Here is a 16,323-nt window from a genome sequence, read left to right as displayed (position 1 = left end):
GTGTGTGTGTGTGTGTGTGTGTGTGTGTAAATAATACAGACAAATCCTCCTGAAGATTTCCATGAACAGAGCACAGATTTGGCTTGTTCTATGAGGGCAGGGGGGGGGGGGGGGCTTTTTGTTGATCAATAGCTCCACAAGAGCAAAGACGATCCTCAGCAGGTGAGAAGTTTCCACATTTCCACATCTTGCTTCTATTGTGGCAGGTCTGTTGTGTTGCATTTCTCTTTCCTTTTGCTTAAATTGTCAATTTCCTGTGTAATTTAAAACACAGCTTAACTTTGAAACATAAAGAAACACAAATTGCTTTTGATTTTTAAAGAATTTGATCGGGTGAGTAAAGATACAACGCGCATGTTTCTCAGTGCTCGTGAGTACAGAGACGAGCTCGACCTTCACACAGCTGATGATGTTGTGTGTGTGTGTGTGTGTATGAATCCACACAGATTCTTTCACAAAGCAATAGTGGAGACGACATTCCTGTCCCTGGACCGGAATGTTGAAACGCTCTGATCCCCCCTCACCTCTCATCACAAGCGTTTCCTCCGAGGAAACATATTGTTGGAGAACCTGCAGCGCCGGAATAAAACCCACTAGACTGTGTGGAAAATCAACAAAACGCTTTAACGAAGAATAGAACCTGAATGAATCTCAGAGGTTTAATGAGCAGAGTTTGAGCTGAGGGAATTTATCTTATTGGAAAGATGAATACTCTTTTGGGGGGAGGCATACCGACAGGAAGTACACTTATTTTCAGACAGTAAATAGGCTTCACATCTCCATTTAGAGAAACTCATTCAGGAAAAAAAAGCTTTGGTTTAAAGTTCCGCGACAAGAAATACTTTGGAGGAAAAAGGAACAACGGCTGCTTAAAGCGTTGTAGAGTAACAGCTCAGTGCAAGAAGGCCGGCTTCGTCTAGCAGGATGAGTGCTACTCTGTGTTTCTCTTGGACTGAAATATGAATTAAATAAACTGCAGCTTTCTTGTTTCGTCTCCTTACAAAATCCTAGAAGTGAAGTACTTACTTAAGTGTAAAAGTAGTAATTATGCATTCCATATTTTATGTGAAAAGATTATTATTCACGATGCATTTACATGTATGTAGCACGTCACTGCAATAGCTGGTTTAGGTCAAGCAAAATCTAATTTATGGCTTTTTTATAGGAGAACTACACCCATAATCAAAATGAATTCATGCTATTCCTGTGGACGGTAAACATGATGAACAACTCTCTTCCAAATCCAAAAGCTATCGAGTGCTTAAACTGGACATGTCCAGACTTTTCCACGTGTCATTTAAATTTTGTCATGTCATTTTCTGAGCCTGCTCGTTGGATTTCACACGACTCTACAGGGCAAACATTTCCATACGAAGGCTGTGTGAATAACATACTTATTCAACTACTGCAAGTTTGGTCTTATAGTAATCATAACAGAAAACCTTCAAGTATTCAGAGCTGGGACTCCAAACAGCAGCTTGTAGCCGATCAGAACGACAGCATTACTACGACCCTTTGAAGATGATTATAATGTTCCACCACACACCGGCTAATATATACATCTCATTTAAAACTAAATCTAATCTACATCTTCATAGGACATGTGCCTGAAACATTTTATTAACCATGACTAAATATCACCGTACTGCATCAGAGAAATAGAAACAGCTGACCAGGGCACGAGGGAGGACGTCGTCCTGTCATCTGTGTAGAATGTTTAACCACGGCGCCCAACGCGCTGCTGATTCAGACGGCTTTTCTTTTTTTGTCCTCCGAGAGGCTGTGGCGGAGATTGCTTTCAAAAACGACGGCTATTCACATCGACAGTAAAGACATGAGACGTAAACAGAGAGCGCCTTTCTATTCATGGTGCAACCCGCCCCTACAGCTCTTACTTCAAAAAACACTTCAACGTGAGAACGTCTGGTCAGCTCGGTTCAACTCCATCACACGGCTGCAGTTATGCGACTGGATGACTTCTTCTAGATTCATGATAGATTGTCTTGTCGTTCACATTCTAATGTATATTCTTAAATATCATTAATATTTGACTAAGTGGAGGTTAGCTGGCAGTCAGAGATGCTTCATTCGTGACTATTTGGACCCTTTTTCTCGAGCAGATGAGTGAAACTCAGTTAGTGAAAACACTCAAATGGTCCATTTACTAGCCGGTCTGGAGCATATGATCTCAATCAGCAGCCCTTCTGTCATGGAACTGTTCAAGTTTCCTTTTGATTTTCGGAGCTCTTTCAGTAGCTCTCGTTCACGTTGACTTAAAAGCTCCAGAGGAGTCGATCGATGCTGAGCTACTGTGGGACTGTTGTCTCGACGGCTGCTTCCAAGGTCAGGGAGGAAGTTTCAACCTCCGCTATTGGACCGCACGTCCTTTAAGTGGCCAGGAAGAATGAAAACTGTCTGCTGATGAAGACAACGTCATATCATTGAAAGCTGTTGAACAGCTACTTAATCCACCGTAAAGACTGCATTCTCCAAGGTCAGAAATATACCTTTTGAACCTCAAACTGTTCAAAATGTTTCTCAAATTAACTTTATTTCCCCTCAATCTGTGTGCAGCAACCTGCCATCTCCTTTTTCTCATCTCTAGAAACACGTTTCTTTGGGGGAATATGTTGAAGAAGTGGCAGTATTTTCACTCGTCTTCAGATATTAAGTCTTGTAGGACCATCGTCTGGCTCCACACATTATCATTATGGTGTCAGGGGGAAAAAACAAACATTCTGGCTCGTTTGCATTTCTTTAAACCGATCACCGTCATCTCGGGCGACGCTAAGAACAGGAGCGCTGATAGCGGAGGGGAGGTGGAGTAGAATGACGGCTGAAATAGGCGGCGGATGGTTCACAGCCAAGGTCTACATCTAGTGACTCCATCATTGCAGGGTGATCTATCACTGATGAGTTCGGCTTCTTGGAGATATTCTGATTCTGTTTTTAATTCAAGGATCATTTATTGTCATTATGCAACAAAAAAAAAGTTGAACAAAATGTCCGTGCAACTGCTGATGTCATTTGGGCATCAGCATCTAAATCACAGAATGTTTGTCCGAGTGAACGTCGAGCTTTTGGATCTTTGTGAAACGTGTGTGTGTTTGTGTGCGTGTGTTTGTGTGCGTGCGTGTGTGTGTGTGTTATGACTGCGGCTGCTTCATCTGTCACACACACTGGAGCTGGACGCTTCACATTTGGAGGTCAGTGCGAGGTGAAGCCTCTACCCTCTCGTTGATTCCCAGTGACACACTCTGACAGAGGCTAAAGCAATCTATTTCAGACTCTTCCTCGACCCCGACATCTAAACTCTCGTCTGAAATACCAATTTACTCACCCCCCCCCCCCCCCCAATCAGCTGCCATTGTGTTTTTATTTAGGGCTGACATGGACATCATGAGATGTTTGGGTTTTTTTGGCCGGGTTAGAACCGGACCGATCAAACTATTTAACAACAATGTTATTCAGCTTCATTGTTTGCAGCTGGTCTGGAATCTGTATTGTGGGTTTGTTACCCACAAGAAATGAATGCAGCTTTAGTCAAGCCTCACTTGCACACCGTATCAACATCATTTGCCATTTCTCTCTTTCTTTTTTTAATAACTCGCTCAATATTAGCAAATTAAATTTGCTTTTTTCTTCTGCTCCCTCTGCCTTTTCATCACAAACTTTGTGAGAAATTATAGGTTTCTATGGTTGACAAGACAAAGTAGGACAAATAAATCAATACGAAGCAAATGAAAGCAAATTGAATCTATTAAAGCAAAATTACTGGGAGAGAAGAAAAGAAAGGAGATCAGCCGAACGCAACGTAACCCGCGGAGTCGCGGCCGCAGACAATTAATGACAGAGGGAGCAGAAAGGTGCTGGCTCATTAAGCTGGGCCGGCCTGTGCATGCCGACAAGGCCGCCAGCCGGACCAAAGCAGACCGGCACAGCCCGGTCTGCTGCAGCCCCCTAAGGGACGTGGCCTTCTACCTGCAGCCACCGGAGGCTCAGCACCAGGGATGTGTTTGCTTTAGCAAAAAAAAAAAAAAAGTTGCCCCCATCCTCGAAAAAAGAAGGTGAATTAGAATAGATAAGCTCCCCCCCCCCCCCCCCCAGCACCATCCCACGTCCCTGCACCTCCTCCCGTACCTGAGGAATGCCAAGCAGCGGGGCGCCACAGAGGCCCTTCAGATCAGTGTGAGCCACAAGGGGGGCTCTCCCGGGCAGCGATGAGTAATTAGCACTAATTAGTGGCAGTGATTAACCGCACTGGGGTACGTGGGGGCCGGAAGGGAGCAGATTGATAGAGCTGGCCCTCCTAACCCATAGAGGCTCCACTGCATCTTAAGCAGGTGGGGGGGGGGGGGGGGGTTTGTGGCTGCCAGCCAGATGCTACCACGGCCATAAATAAGGTGGAACATGTTTCGAGCATCCGTAAAGCCATTTCAACAACAGGGAGGCGAGATGGGCTGCTGGAGCAAAAGTCTCAGATCCAAAGGTTTGTCAATTAATTATTCCCGATAAGGCAGGGTTGTTCAAATGGTGGTCTTTGGTGCCCAATCGGGCCGTTGAGTCATTTCAGAAGGGTCCTCTGTGTGATTCTTAGCAGCTAACTGAAAACCATATCGACTCATTTATCCGATAAAATGTGTCCGTCTGATGTAAATGTTCACTATTAACAGAATCAATGATTGGTTATCAGTTATCAGGCCAGTGCTACCAGCTAACACTCGCATGCACGACGCCCGAAAGCATCCCCTGCTTTATGGTCTGTTTGACTCTAAATGGACCATGATGTACTAAATGAACATCATGCTGTATTGAAGAAGACTTGAAACTAGAGATTGAGACCATAAACTCATGTTTACAATGTTTACTGAGGTAATAAATCAAGAGAGAAGTAGAGTCATTTTCTCATAGACTTCTATACAACCAGAGGTTAACACATGAAGCTTTGACTTCACTCGTCAGAACCGGAGGTTGCCGCCTGGTTTATTGGTTGTTAATGTATTTGTTTTGGCTCTCTGCAGCATGTTTCCGTTGTATTTGTTTTGGATTTGCGTACGTGTTTTTGAAAATGGCATCATATGTGAAGCTGCATTAAGTTTCTCCCGATGGAAATCTTTGGCGCTGTTGATGTAAATCGTTGGCTCTCGTTGGCAATCGTAATCCAAACGTTATTTACCATAAAAACGGAGGACAAATAAAGCAATACACATTCAGACTTGTGCATACAGAGGGAATTTGCTTCGGTGTTTAAAATAATGAATCCAATATGAATCATGTCACTCCAGTCAGCTGAGGGGGAAGGAACATGCTCTATAAATAGTCTTTTCTATTTCCGTTTGGCTCCATTATAATAGAAACTAGATTAAAGTTTACCTCAGTGAGCTATCGTATTACACCAGGCCACAAACAAACCAATGTCTTCTGCTAAAATTAAAATGTAAATACCTCGAGCGCAGCTCTCCCCCATCTCCGGGTTGTTGTTTTTTAATGAAGTGACACACACGTGCTAGTTTCTCCACATGGCTTGAAAAACAAATGACATGATAACTACACGACGGGGCCTGGCTGACAAGTTATCTGAGCCCTTGTGACAAAACAAGCGGGAAGCGTGGCGCTTCATTCTCAACATCAATGACTTTAATTAGTGTCATTCTACAATCACCAATAATAGTCCTGAAATGTGCGGGCCTCTGCCTCTGACAGCCACACGGATCTGCCGGCGAGGCGGAGGGGGGGGGGGCTCTTAACGAGATAAGCCCCGAAATCAGCGAGCCTGACGGGAACGTTACCTGAACAAGGGTGCTGATGAAAATGACTGAGTGTCGGCCTGCTTGGAAACAACTGAAGTGTTGTTCACACACGTCTCGCGGTGAAACAAACCAACAACACAAGTAGCACCACGCCGGATAATTCCCGTCACTTGCAGGGGGGGCTGACAAAGAGGGATCATCCCTTTGTATGTAAATGATCCGTCTGAATCTTTGGATCTCCGGTAAAAGAAAGGGAGCAGATTAAACAGGTGACTCACATCCTCTCGGAGGGAAGAAAAAGTCTGGAAATGTCTTCAGGTTCACGAGCGTTATTCTGCTTTTTATTATTGTCGACGATTCCTACGGAATGGAGAAAACCCAATAACGTGTTGGTTTTCTCTCTCGATAGCTGGGACAGTAGGAAACAAACAATCTCACCCAGAAGTTCATTAACTTCTTCAGCTTTTTCATCAGCCTGGTTGTCATGGAAATACTATTTTTTGGAGCAATTTAAGGACACCTCGTCTCTGTCGACCCAAAAGTTAATTCTCGCGGGTGACAAAACCCTTTCACGTCAAGGTCTAGTTGGGAACTTTTTAATTCAATTTATTTGTGAAGCCCAAAATCACAAATTTGCCTCAGAGGGCTTTACAATCTGTGCAGCACACAGCCTCCGCTGTCCTTGGACCCGTGCATCCCTTTCTCTTCTGGAGATCGTGTGACATGGTCTTCAGCATTTAGAAAATGTCCGCGACAACTGGACGAACTCCCTGCTGATGAAGAAGGTGTGATGACAGAAAGCTGAGCCGGTGTTTTATGGGGTTTGTCGACAACAAGAACAACAGGAGTATCGTCAGCCTCATCCTTTGCAGAGATGCAGGGACGTGTTTGAATTCAGAAGGATGACCTCGGATGAAGCAGACTTTTTAATGGCTGCTCCCTCTCGAGGCGCATTTCACTCGGACGTAAGGATGGGAAAGGGCAGAGTACACACCTGAGTATATATGTGTGTATGAGGACGTTTGTGTGTTTGCGCTCTTGGAAACAGGAGATAGTGTTCTAACAATGCCTCAGATATTGACTGGTTTCAATTTGCTCCATCCTGACAGCCCATTTCATCCGCGACTTTGAATAAAAGGCGGCTGTTGTGCGGCGACATTACTGTAAACATCAACACATCACTTTCGGATCAAAAGCTCCGCCACAACAAAAGCAAGACCTTTGCGATACACAAGGCGGGACGCTGTTCCGCATGATAATTAACCAGCAGTTTACAGCCCAACGTGTCCGTCACGTGATTTAAACACAACAGAAGTGAAGTCACGCTGGACGCTGTGTGAGCAACGTTGGCAAAAAAAGAAAGAGATGAAGCAAAACGTTGAAGCGCAGCGATGACACTCATTGAATTACATGTTGACAGCTCTGCGTTAGTGAAGAGATGAAAGCAAAATGAGATTTTTCAAAAAGTGAATATGGGGGAATGACAGTATTGCTTTCTCCACATTGTCAAACTTGACAGTGCCATTACCGTCAGCGTAACATCAGGCGCTCTTCAGTTATCCTCGTTGCGATATTGATTGCATCCCAGGAAACGGGATGACTTATAGCGCCGACGTGTTTAAAATAAGGTACCACGACGAATAGGACGGGGAGGGAAGAGATGAGGATTGTTGAGATGAAAGCCAAGCCAATGACTTCATAATTAGTGGACAGGGTGCTGAGATGTGTGGTTCTAGAATGTTCATCTACAGTGAGATCCTCAGAGATTTAATGTGGAATCAGTTTAAAACATGTATTCGACCAAAGTAAATAGTACTTGCCCCTTTAGAAATGGTTTTATTTAAGCAGTTTTAAATAACAAAGACCAAAGTTAATGATCGTCTTTATTTGAATATATGAATCTGGCTTCACCCCTGTTTCTATGATTATTGAAATGCTCGCTTGCGCTTCAGCTCGTGGAACTGTTTCTCGAGCCGCTGTCGTTTTCTCTTGTGGCTCAACAGAGGTGAGAAGGACGCTCGAGGGCTCACTCCTCAGCTACTTCCATCCTTCAGACCACTGGCTCCATCGGGCCCAGTGTGTCATAAAGGAGGCAAGCCTTAATGTTGAGCCTTGACTAACATGGAGTCTCACATACAAAGCTTCGTATGATGTCCTACGAAAAGTGAATTCTCGTTATTTACAGATTTTCCTCCGAAAGCCTGCAACACGCTTTACGCCCGTTAACATGCATTCAGCCTTTTCAAAATAAAATTCTGTCTTCACAGGAAACTCAGTTTTAGACAACAAAACGACTTAATAAAGTTTAGGATAAGATCGTTTGGGTTAAAATAACCACAGAAGTGTCGTTACTGAAGTACACCGACAGCGGCCTCCTGTCATGGAATATCTTCATCTGATTGCACCCAGAAGATAATAAAGGTTCAACATGTTAGAATTACCAGTTTACTCATTTATGTCAACGTTTTAAGGATAAACTAATACTTTAATAATTCTTGAACATGTAAAAAAAAAAATGCACTTAACCTGATCAAAAACCCAATGCTATTAAATATTGATATAGTATTCATCAACTGTGTTGTTATCAGGCAAAGGTGCACTAAAGTTAAATCAATCAATGGGATATGAGCTCGCCCAGTATACCCATGCTGATAGGTCCATTAGACCGGAGTGGATATTAGATCGGACTCCATCAGAAGAAGACGAACGCTGCAGAAGACGAGTGAAAAACAGTCGATGCAATCTCCACTTCATGTTGAGGCAGTAGTGACTGTGACTGAATGAAGTGTCTCCTTTACTTTGCCTCATCCTGTGAAGGTTCAGCGTTCAAAAAAGTTTTCAAATATTATTTAAAATGAAGAAAAGAACATTTAAATCTGAAGTACATTTAAAGTAGTATTTGTGGGACTTTTACTCAAGTGCACCCCGAGGGATTATGAGTCTGCATTTTGACTTTTAGTCATTCTTTCATTTTCAAATCCAATATCGGCGATGAATAACATTCTTAAATTCTTAAACCACCAAATGTGGAACTCTGGGCTGAAAATGAGCATAGTTTATAATATTTTCACACATTTTATTACAATATTAGTCAAGTTAATGCATAATGGGGTTTATCACATTTTCAATCAAGTTCAAGTGCAAATTTGATCACATTCTCATGAAATCATTACATTAGTGGGTGCTGCACCACTTGACATGAGTGATTTCCTGTTAGGGTCCTCCTGCTATAGATACAAGTCTGGACTCATTGGAGGGTAATGTGTATCAGCCATAGATACGTCGTTCATCCCCCAAAATATCCACCTGGATGGTGTGTTAGCAGACAGGAAACTTTGTTAAACTACAGAAAAAAATGGGACATTAAGAACAGTTTAATTTGTTTAAAAAAATGCTGAAATTAGAACGTAAATGTCGAAGAGCAGGAAGCTGAGATTTCAATTCAGTAAAAAAATAAAAAACTTTATTCTAATTTGAAACATCAAATCGAGAAACAAGGTCTCTGTGTAGCTTAATGGCAAAGTAATGACAAGCAAATATAGAGAAGATTAAAAAAGAAAAATCAGCAGCTGAAAAGAAATGAGAGCAAATGAGCTTAATGTGCCTTAAAAATGGATTCATCTCCGAAAACCAAATGAAATCCAGGGGAAGGGTGCTTCATCATGACAGAATGGTGAACAGAGCAAAACTTAACTTACATTAAAAACTTCCTGAAGCGAGTGAAGACTTTTCAACGACAGTGAAGAGGGAGGAATAAAATCTCATTTTAAAGAAGAAGAAAAAGGGGACTCATGACAAAGTGGTGTTATTACTCCAGGATTCCACGGCGTTATGTAATCTCCTCGTTAAACATTTGTGTTGGATCTCTAATTAGCTAGCTCTCTCGTCGCTGTGTCAGTTTCAGGTAGAGCCGTCAGCGAGCCCAAACCAGCTGGGACGACGGTGTAGAAGGAAGTTTATCTCGCTGAAGGAAAACTAAGAAAAAGCCGGCAACAGATCGGATGTTTGGGACGCCCAAACTAGTCACAAGCTGTAACGCCGGGCGCTCTGACACACGTACGTCCAGCCTCCTCCTGTCATCTCCCTGAGAAGTCAACATCCCGAGCATCTCGGCTCCGTGTTCATCACTCCAGAAAACAGGTGGGCATGGAGGAACTCAAAGACAGTCAATGTGTGTGTGGTTCCACTTCAATAACCATGCAGGTCACCTCGTTAGTGTCGCTGTGGAAGGATTCTGTTAGTTTACGCTCAAGATTAGGGAGCGCTGATGTTTGGAATTTCATTTAACTTCTTGTCAGACCGAATGCATTTTAGTTTCTTTATTTTACAGAATCCTCCAAAGTCAGTGTTTTTAGTCTGACAGGGTTAGTAAATCTTGAACATTTCATTCCTTTCCAGCAACACTATGCTGCTTTCACAGCCTCCGCTGCTTTCACACTTCCCAACGAGATTTTACAGGCCTGGCTGCAGAGATTTGCTCCCATTCACCCACAAGAGCGTGAGTGAGGCCCAACACTGATGTTGGGTGATAAAGTGAAAAGCGGTGGATGGGGTTAAAGTCTGGGCTCTTTTCTTTGTGGACAGGACTCTTCCCCAAACTGTTGTCAAAAACATCTTTGTGTTCGGTTTAAAATTCAAGAACTAGGAACCAAACTTATAGGAACAGGTGTGTCCACTTACTTTTGGCCACATATTGTATTTGGAGATTATTTGGTACACATCTGTGGAAATGACTGGACTTGCCATGAAGCACATGTTAAAGAGGATACGTATGTCAAGGCTTGATTGACTGCAGTAATCTGTCGCTCAGCAACATCAGCTCCCGTTTGGTCCTTCAAAATACAATCTGCTTAAGCCGCCAACATTACATTCATTTAATATGCAACTATCAGTGCCAACTGTGGTGGAAACTTCCATCTAACTGCAGTAATTAAAGTGTGACGAGTCTTAGATTAGGATCGAGCATGTTTGATTGTGAATGATCAGATTCAACCAGTGGTCAACTGAAAGTCACATTCCACATATTTATCTGCATGCACTCGAGGCTAACATGTATCTTGAACGTATCTGCCGGCCGTCCTCGTTGATAGCACAGACTTACAGTACAGTTCTGTACCAAATTGCCTCAGCGCACGAGTATCTGCAGCAAATTGCTCCTGGCAGGAAAGTGAGCCCATTATCTGATCAGATTTGACCGCACATTGGTGAGTCCATCCAGCCGGGAGAGAGACAGCAGTGGGTCTAATGTGGCAGCCGGCGATGACCTCAGACTGGACGGGGAGGTCTCCAGCGCCCAGCGACTCGTCTTTCCTCCCACTTTGGAGCTCTTAAGTCTCGGGTCCGCGGCAGAGACCTCATGAATGAGCCCTAATGTGACGGAGAAATTGGGGGATCACTTTCTCCGTCTGGCTCTGCCGACAGTCTGATGATATCGACGACTAGATGGCGTGAACGCGGGAGACTCCGAAGAGAGGATTAGAGAGGGGAGATAAGGCTATCCACTGTAATTAAGCCCTATCTCTGTACAGCCATGAGGAAAATAAATCACCCTTCAGAGCACTGCCAGTGTTGAAATGCATGAACAATTATTCAATAATTAATCACTATACGTGCAGGCTCCAAACACTAATAGGACATATTCTAACTACAGCATTATAGCACTGTTCAATTAAATTAAGTCTGAATGCATTTAAGATCAATGTAATAGATCACCTATTTAACCTTTCTTTAATCACTCTAATGTAATTGTATTAGCTCTGTTATCAAGCTTCTTTATGATGTGCCCAATGTTCATTTCCCACTCCGGCCATGTGACTGAGAATGGAGACGTACAGGGCGTGGCACGGCACACAGTGGGAACACTAATGAAAAATGTCTTTTTCACCCTTTTAGGTCACATTCTCAGTTATAGTGTGCACCTATTCATTTCAAAGAGAGAAAACAATCTGCTTATTCGTAGTTTTATAACAAAATCTTACGCTAATGTGAGCTAATACCAACCGATCTCATCCAATGACATCATGATTTCCTTCCATCCATCCAACAGTAGCTCCATACCAAGCTACACTCTAAGCCCCGCCCACTTCTTAGCGGACCAATCAAGTCTAAAGTTACTTGAACGGTAAACTGTCTGTTTGGCTGTGCGCAGCATCAGACGCCTGCTGTATGTGCACCAGCTCTCCTTCCACACGCTTTGGACTCATTTAACGAGGAATACTCAGCTTCATTCATCATCCAACCATCCAAACAAGCCATTTTCTGACATTTCATTAACCGTATTGTTCATCAATTAATCAAGGAAACAACATGCAGATTAATAAGATAATGAAAATAATTGTTAGTTGCAGCCCTAGATAAATTATTGTAATTAGCTGCACACTCTGCCCTGTTAGCTTCTAGATATCTTGATTGAGAACAGATGCTAATTAGTGTCATCGGCATTATTTAATATACACGTTTAATTCTGTGAAGCAGAAACTGAGATCAGCCACATTTCAGGATACAGTCCAGGCATCAGATGCTTCAGATGAGACACCAAATATTCTCATTTCTCAAAGAGCCCTAACAACTCCATTGTGAAAGCAGTGAACAGCTCTTATCACAACAACAGCGGAAGGCAAAGAGATATCAATTTATTCTGCCTCTAAATAAGTGCAGATAAAATCATATTAGTTCATCCTTCATCCTGAGCAATTTCCCACTCACCTGATCACCACTTCAAACTGCACGACATCAATGGAGCACACATCTCACAATATTTGTCTTCAAAGCAGGGGGAAGAGCAATCTGCTGTACAACCCTCACACAGAAAGGGCCTCTGTGCAGAAGAGGGTGATAGGTATCCTCAGAAGTATCCAACAATATGTGCATTTTCAATTTCACAAACCCTGTGTTTTCTGCAGGAAAACAACAGCATGTGCTGAGCGCTGCAGCTCCTAAAGCCTCCTCTGCGTCTCGCTGGGTGAGAGCTCTCCCAGGTCCGCATTGGACAGTCGCGAGTAAAAGCACATTCGACATGAATAAAACAGAAGTTCTCTTTGAAATGATGGGACATTTCCATATCAACTGGAATAAAAACATCGTGGTACCCTTGATCTGTTTGTGTGAAACTGAGCCAAGCAGGGAGATCCTGTGATGTTTGATGTGCTGCTGCTGAGGGTTCGAGTCAGTCGGCCGGCGGTTAGACGGACAAATGGCTGAGATTCCTCTAAACACTGCGGCCAACAACGTGCAGGCAGATCAGAGGCAACGCTAACGGGGGTCTGAGACACACCAACCTGCACCACGTGAGTGCGATATTAGGGCACAACCCTCTGTTTTAGAATTTGGATAAATTCTTCTTTTCACAGCGATACATTTGTATAGTTTAATTATAATTAATAATTATTATAATGATACTAATCTTTTAAAATGAAACAGTATAATTAAGGCTGAACAAGACATTCTTTCCAGGATAGACACAGTGAATCCTTTATGTACTTCAATTAAATAAAAGTTGTTATTACCAAGCAGACGAAGACCCTGAAAACATTTCATATGTACAGAAATATAATGGATTATTAATGGAGGGTGCTCACATTGTTTGTGGTGAACTAGTTTCCTTGTTCCAACGCTGGATGCTCATTGGTTGATAGCTTGAATGGAACTTATTAAGTCATTGAAGAGGCATCTATACTGCACGAGTGTGACACTGATGATAATATTTGATGTTCTGTCAATAAAGAGTGACCCTTCTCTGTCATCATTATTCTCTATAAGGTGGAGCGATCACCATGTTCACGTGAACACAGAGCACCGTCTAGAGGTAACCAGTGCTAATGTTAGCAAGCTAGGCTAACTAGCCTTTATTTTCCAAGTGGAATACGATCGTAAGAGCGTGACGGGTCTCCCCAAATGTTGTTGACTGTTGTAAAGAGAAGGACAACTCAAATCGCTGATGGCTAACCGCCAACATACAGGGTGTGTGTTAGCAACGTAGGCCTTCAGCTGTCAGTCAACAGGCTCCGACTGTTTGTTCTTCAGGTTTGACAGAAAAAGTCGCCCAAAGGTCAGTGTGAAGTGAGAGATTCATGAGATAAAGATGAACTATTTAACCATCTACGGGCCTTGATTGCAGTCTGTAACCAGTCAAACGCTGCTCTGAAACTTTTCTTTTTTGTCTCACCTTCTTTCCACCTTACCCCGAGGCGTTCGCCGAGTTCGGTAGCAAGAAGGACAGAGAAGCATTTTGCCAGGAGCGTAGAATCAGTAGATTTTAAGACAGTGGCTGCTTGACTCCTCTGGAGAATGACAACCACAAAGAAACAAAGACGGCGCGATGGTTTGACTGACAGCCTTTTAAGTCTGTTCACTACAAGGTCAGATGTTCCCCCCCAAATAGAACAGAGATGTGAGCGATCCGGAGGGTTCTTAAAGAACGCCCTTCGTGTCGGATTCAACGCGGCGTGTTTTTTGGTAAAATGAAGATTATGACTAATGAGCGGCAGCGAGAAGGACTCCTCTAAAGCGTCGACATCAAAAGGGGAAGCCGAACAGCAGCGGAGTGGAATAATCTAAATATAATTGTGTGACTACTGGCATGTCAACTTCAACCTTGTCTCATAAATGCCATAAGGAAGAAATGTTCTCGGAGGTTAATTTCACTATATTATCAAGAGAATTAAGGCAATTACCAACAAATGACAAAACGGGCTATTCAGAACCAATTCTGAGGATAACTGACCGTGCTATGTCCTCTCAGCAGGTGGTTATTCATAATACAGCAGGTGATTCATATGAATTATTTCCTACCTGTCATTCACTTTGCTCTGCCGCCTCAGTCTGTCCAAGTAATTGTAGTCCTGTAGATTTCACTTTGGCACCTACGGCGGGCTTCTTGGCTGACCTTCCCGGGCGCTGCCTTCTAGCAATTATCTGTGAACATTTTTTTTTGGAGAGAGAGAAAGAGCGTAAAATATTCCAGAGGGAATCCCGAAGCAGACACTGCTCAATACGGAGAAGCAGGTCGAGCTGCAGGAAGCAAAATATGGTGAGATAAAAACAACCGGAATCATTATTCTCACGTCTCGTCGCTAATTTGAAGCAACGCTGTGCTGTGGAATGTGTCGCGTTAAAGGGTCAGCGATATCCTTGTTTTGGTGCTACCTGTTTAAAATGGTGCAGCTCCCCTGGTGTTACACATACAGACATGTATCATAATCTGCTCTCAAACCATGTGTTACAGCACCACGCTTTGCTGTTCCTCCACATATTCATTCAACACCATGAAACCAGCAGGACCTCAATTTGCCTTCGAAACGTTTTAATCTCCAAAAAAAAAAAAACACACACAAAGCAGCGAGGAAGCCAAGTAACAGCACAGGGTCATCTGGCACCAATGAAGTATTGGTTAAAAAATGAGTTACCATGGAGACTCATATGATGGCGACTAAAGAAGACACACAGAGTGGCTTTCTGGAACGGGTGGAAGCGAACCGAGGGGCGCGAAGATAGCAGGCTCAGACAAAGAGACGCCGCGTCAGCACAGAGGGCCCGGCCTGTAATCAACAGGTGCATTCTCTACACGGCTGAACGTCAGAAATAAACCCAGAAACACAACATTTAACGCTGGATTAACGCGCCGCGCAGTCAAACAGTCCTGCAGAGAAGGAAGCTCTCACCGCTGCATAACAGAACACTATTATCAGATGGTTGTGTGCAAAATGAAGGTGTGTGAGGTTCTGAACTACGGTGTTTCCTGCACTGTGTGTAGCATTAATATACAGCCTTGTGTGCACACAGGGATCAGATTTCAGATTTTGTATGAAGAAAGCTATCTATATATAAGAATATTCCTCTTCTGCAGCATCTGGGATAGAGACCGTATCATAAATAATTTAGAGAAAGTGAGATGTGTAATAGTGTGTCCTGGACAATGTGGTTTATTGAGTTTAGGCCCAATGTTCGGGTTCAGGAGAGGGAAACCAATCTGACTTCATAAGATCATGCAAACATTCAGATAGAATTCATGAAATAAAAAACACCATTTAGCAAAACAAACTCTTTGGAATTGAAGTCACTTTGACAGTTTTTATATTTAAAAGGGGGCACATTGTATTTAAAATAAAACAGAACGTATCTCAGTGCTAACCAGACACGTTTGCTACGCTGCTAACACAAGTCCTCTCACATGTAACTATTGGTTAAATGTTACTTCAGTTGACAAAATGTTTGTGACATGAGCTCCCTCCATGTTACCTGCTGGTCATGGGTCCAAACAGGAAGTGAGCGTTCCAAGGAGCTTTAAAGTGGAGGGGACTCGGACTGTACCATGTTGAGTAGAGTGCAGGTGGGTTCAATTGCTTCAGGGAAGGTATTTTGAAAATACCCTTGGAAAAAAATATAGTATCATATTAATATTTCTGTTAGGAAAGTGTAAATAATGATTAGAAAGTGTTTTACATGGAAATGTCAATAGTTTTTAGGGCGTCTTTAGCTTCTGTACTCTCTCCCTCTCTCTCTTTCTCTCTCTCCCTCTCTCTCCCTCTGTCTCTCTCTCTCCCTCTCTCTTTCTCTCTCTCTCTCTCTCTCTCTC

The 16,323-nt window shown here is 43.0% G+C and overlaps 1 long non-coding RNA gene across 1 annotated transcript in view; it reads right to left on the bottom strand.

Annotated features, from left to right (window-relative positions):
- The window catches only part of LOC116391390 (uncharacterized), a 102,022-nt gene that overhangs the window by 30,581 nt on the left and 55,118 nt on the right, over nucleotides 1-16,323 (bottom strand). Inside the window, exon 2 of the long non-coding RNA XR_004213241.1 lies at nucleotides 14,541-14,663. This is a non-coding gene — a long non-coding RNA (uncharacterized LOC116391390). The remainder of the gene's footprint in view (nucleotides 1-14,540; nucleotides 14,664-16,323) is intronic.

The sequence above is a fragment of the Anarrhichthys ocellatus genome, unplaced genomic scaffold, assembly GCF_004355925.1.
Source record: "Anarrhichthys ocellatus isolate YVR2014 unplaced genomic scaffold, GSC_Weel_1.0 scaffold26, whole genome shotgun sequence".
NCBI lineage: Eukaryota > Metazoa > Chordata > Actinopteri > Perciformes > Anarhichadidae > Anarrhichthys > Anarrhichthys ocellatus.
Note: the sequence above shows the minus strand (reverse complement) of the source record. Positions and strands in the feature narration are given on the sequence as shown.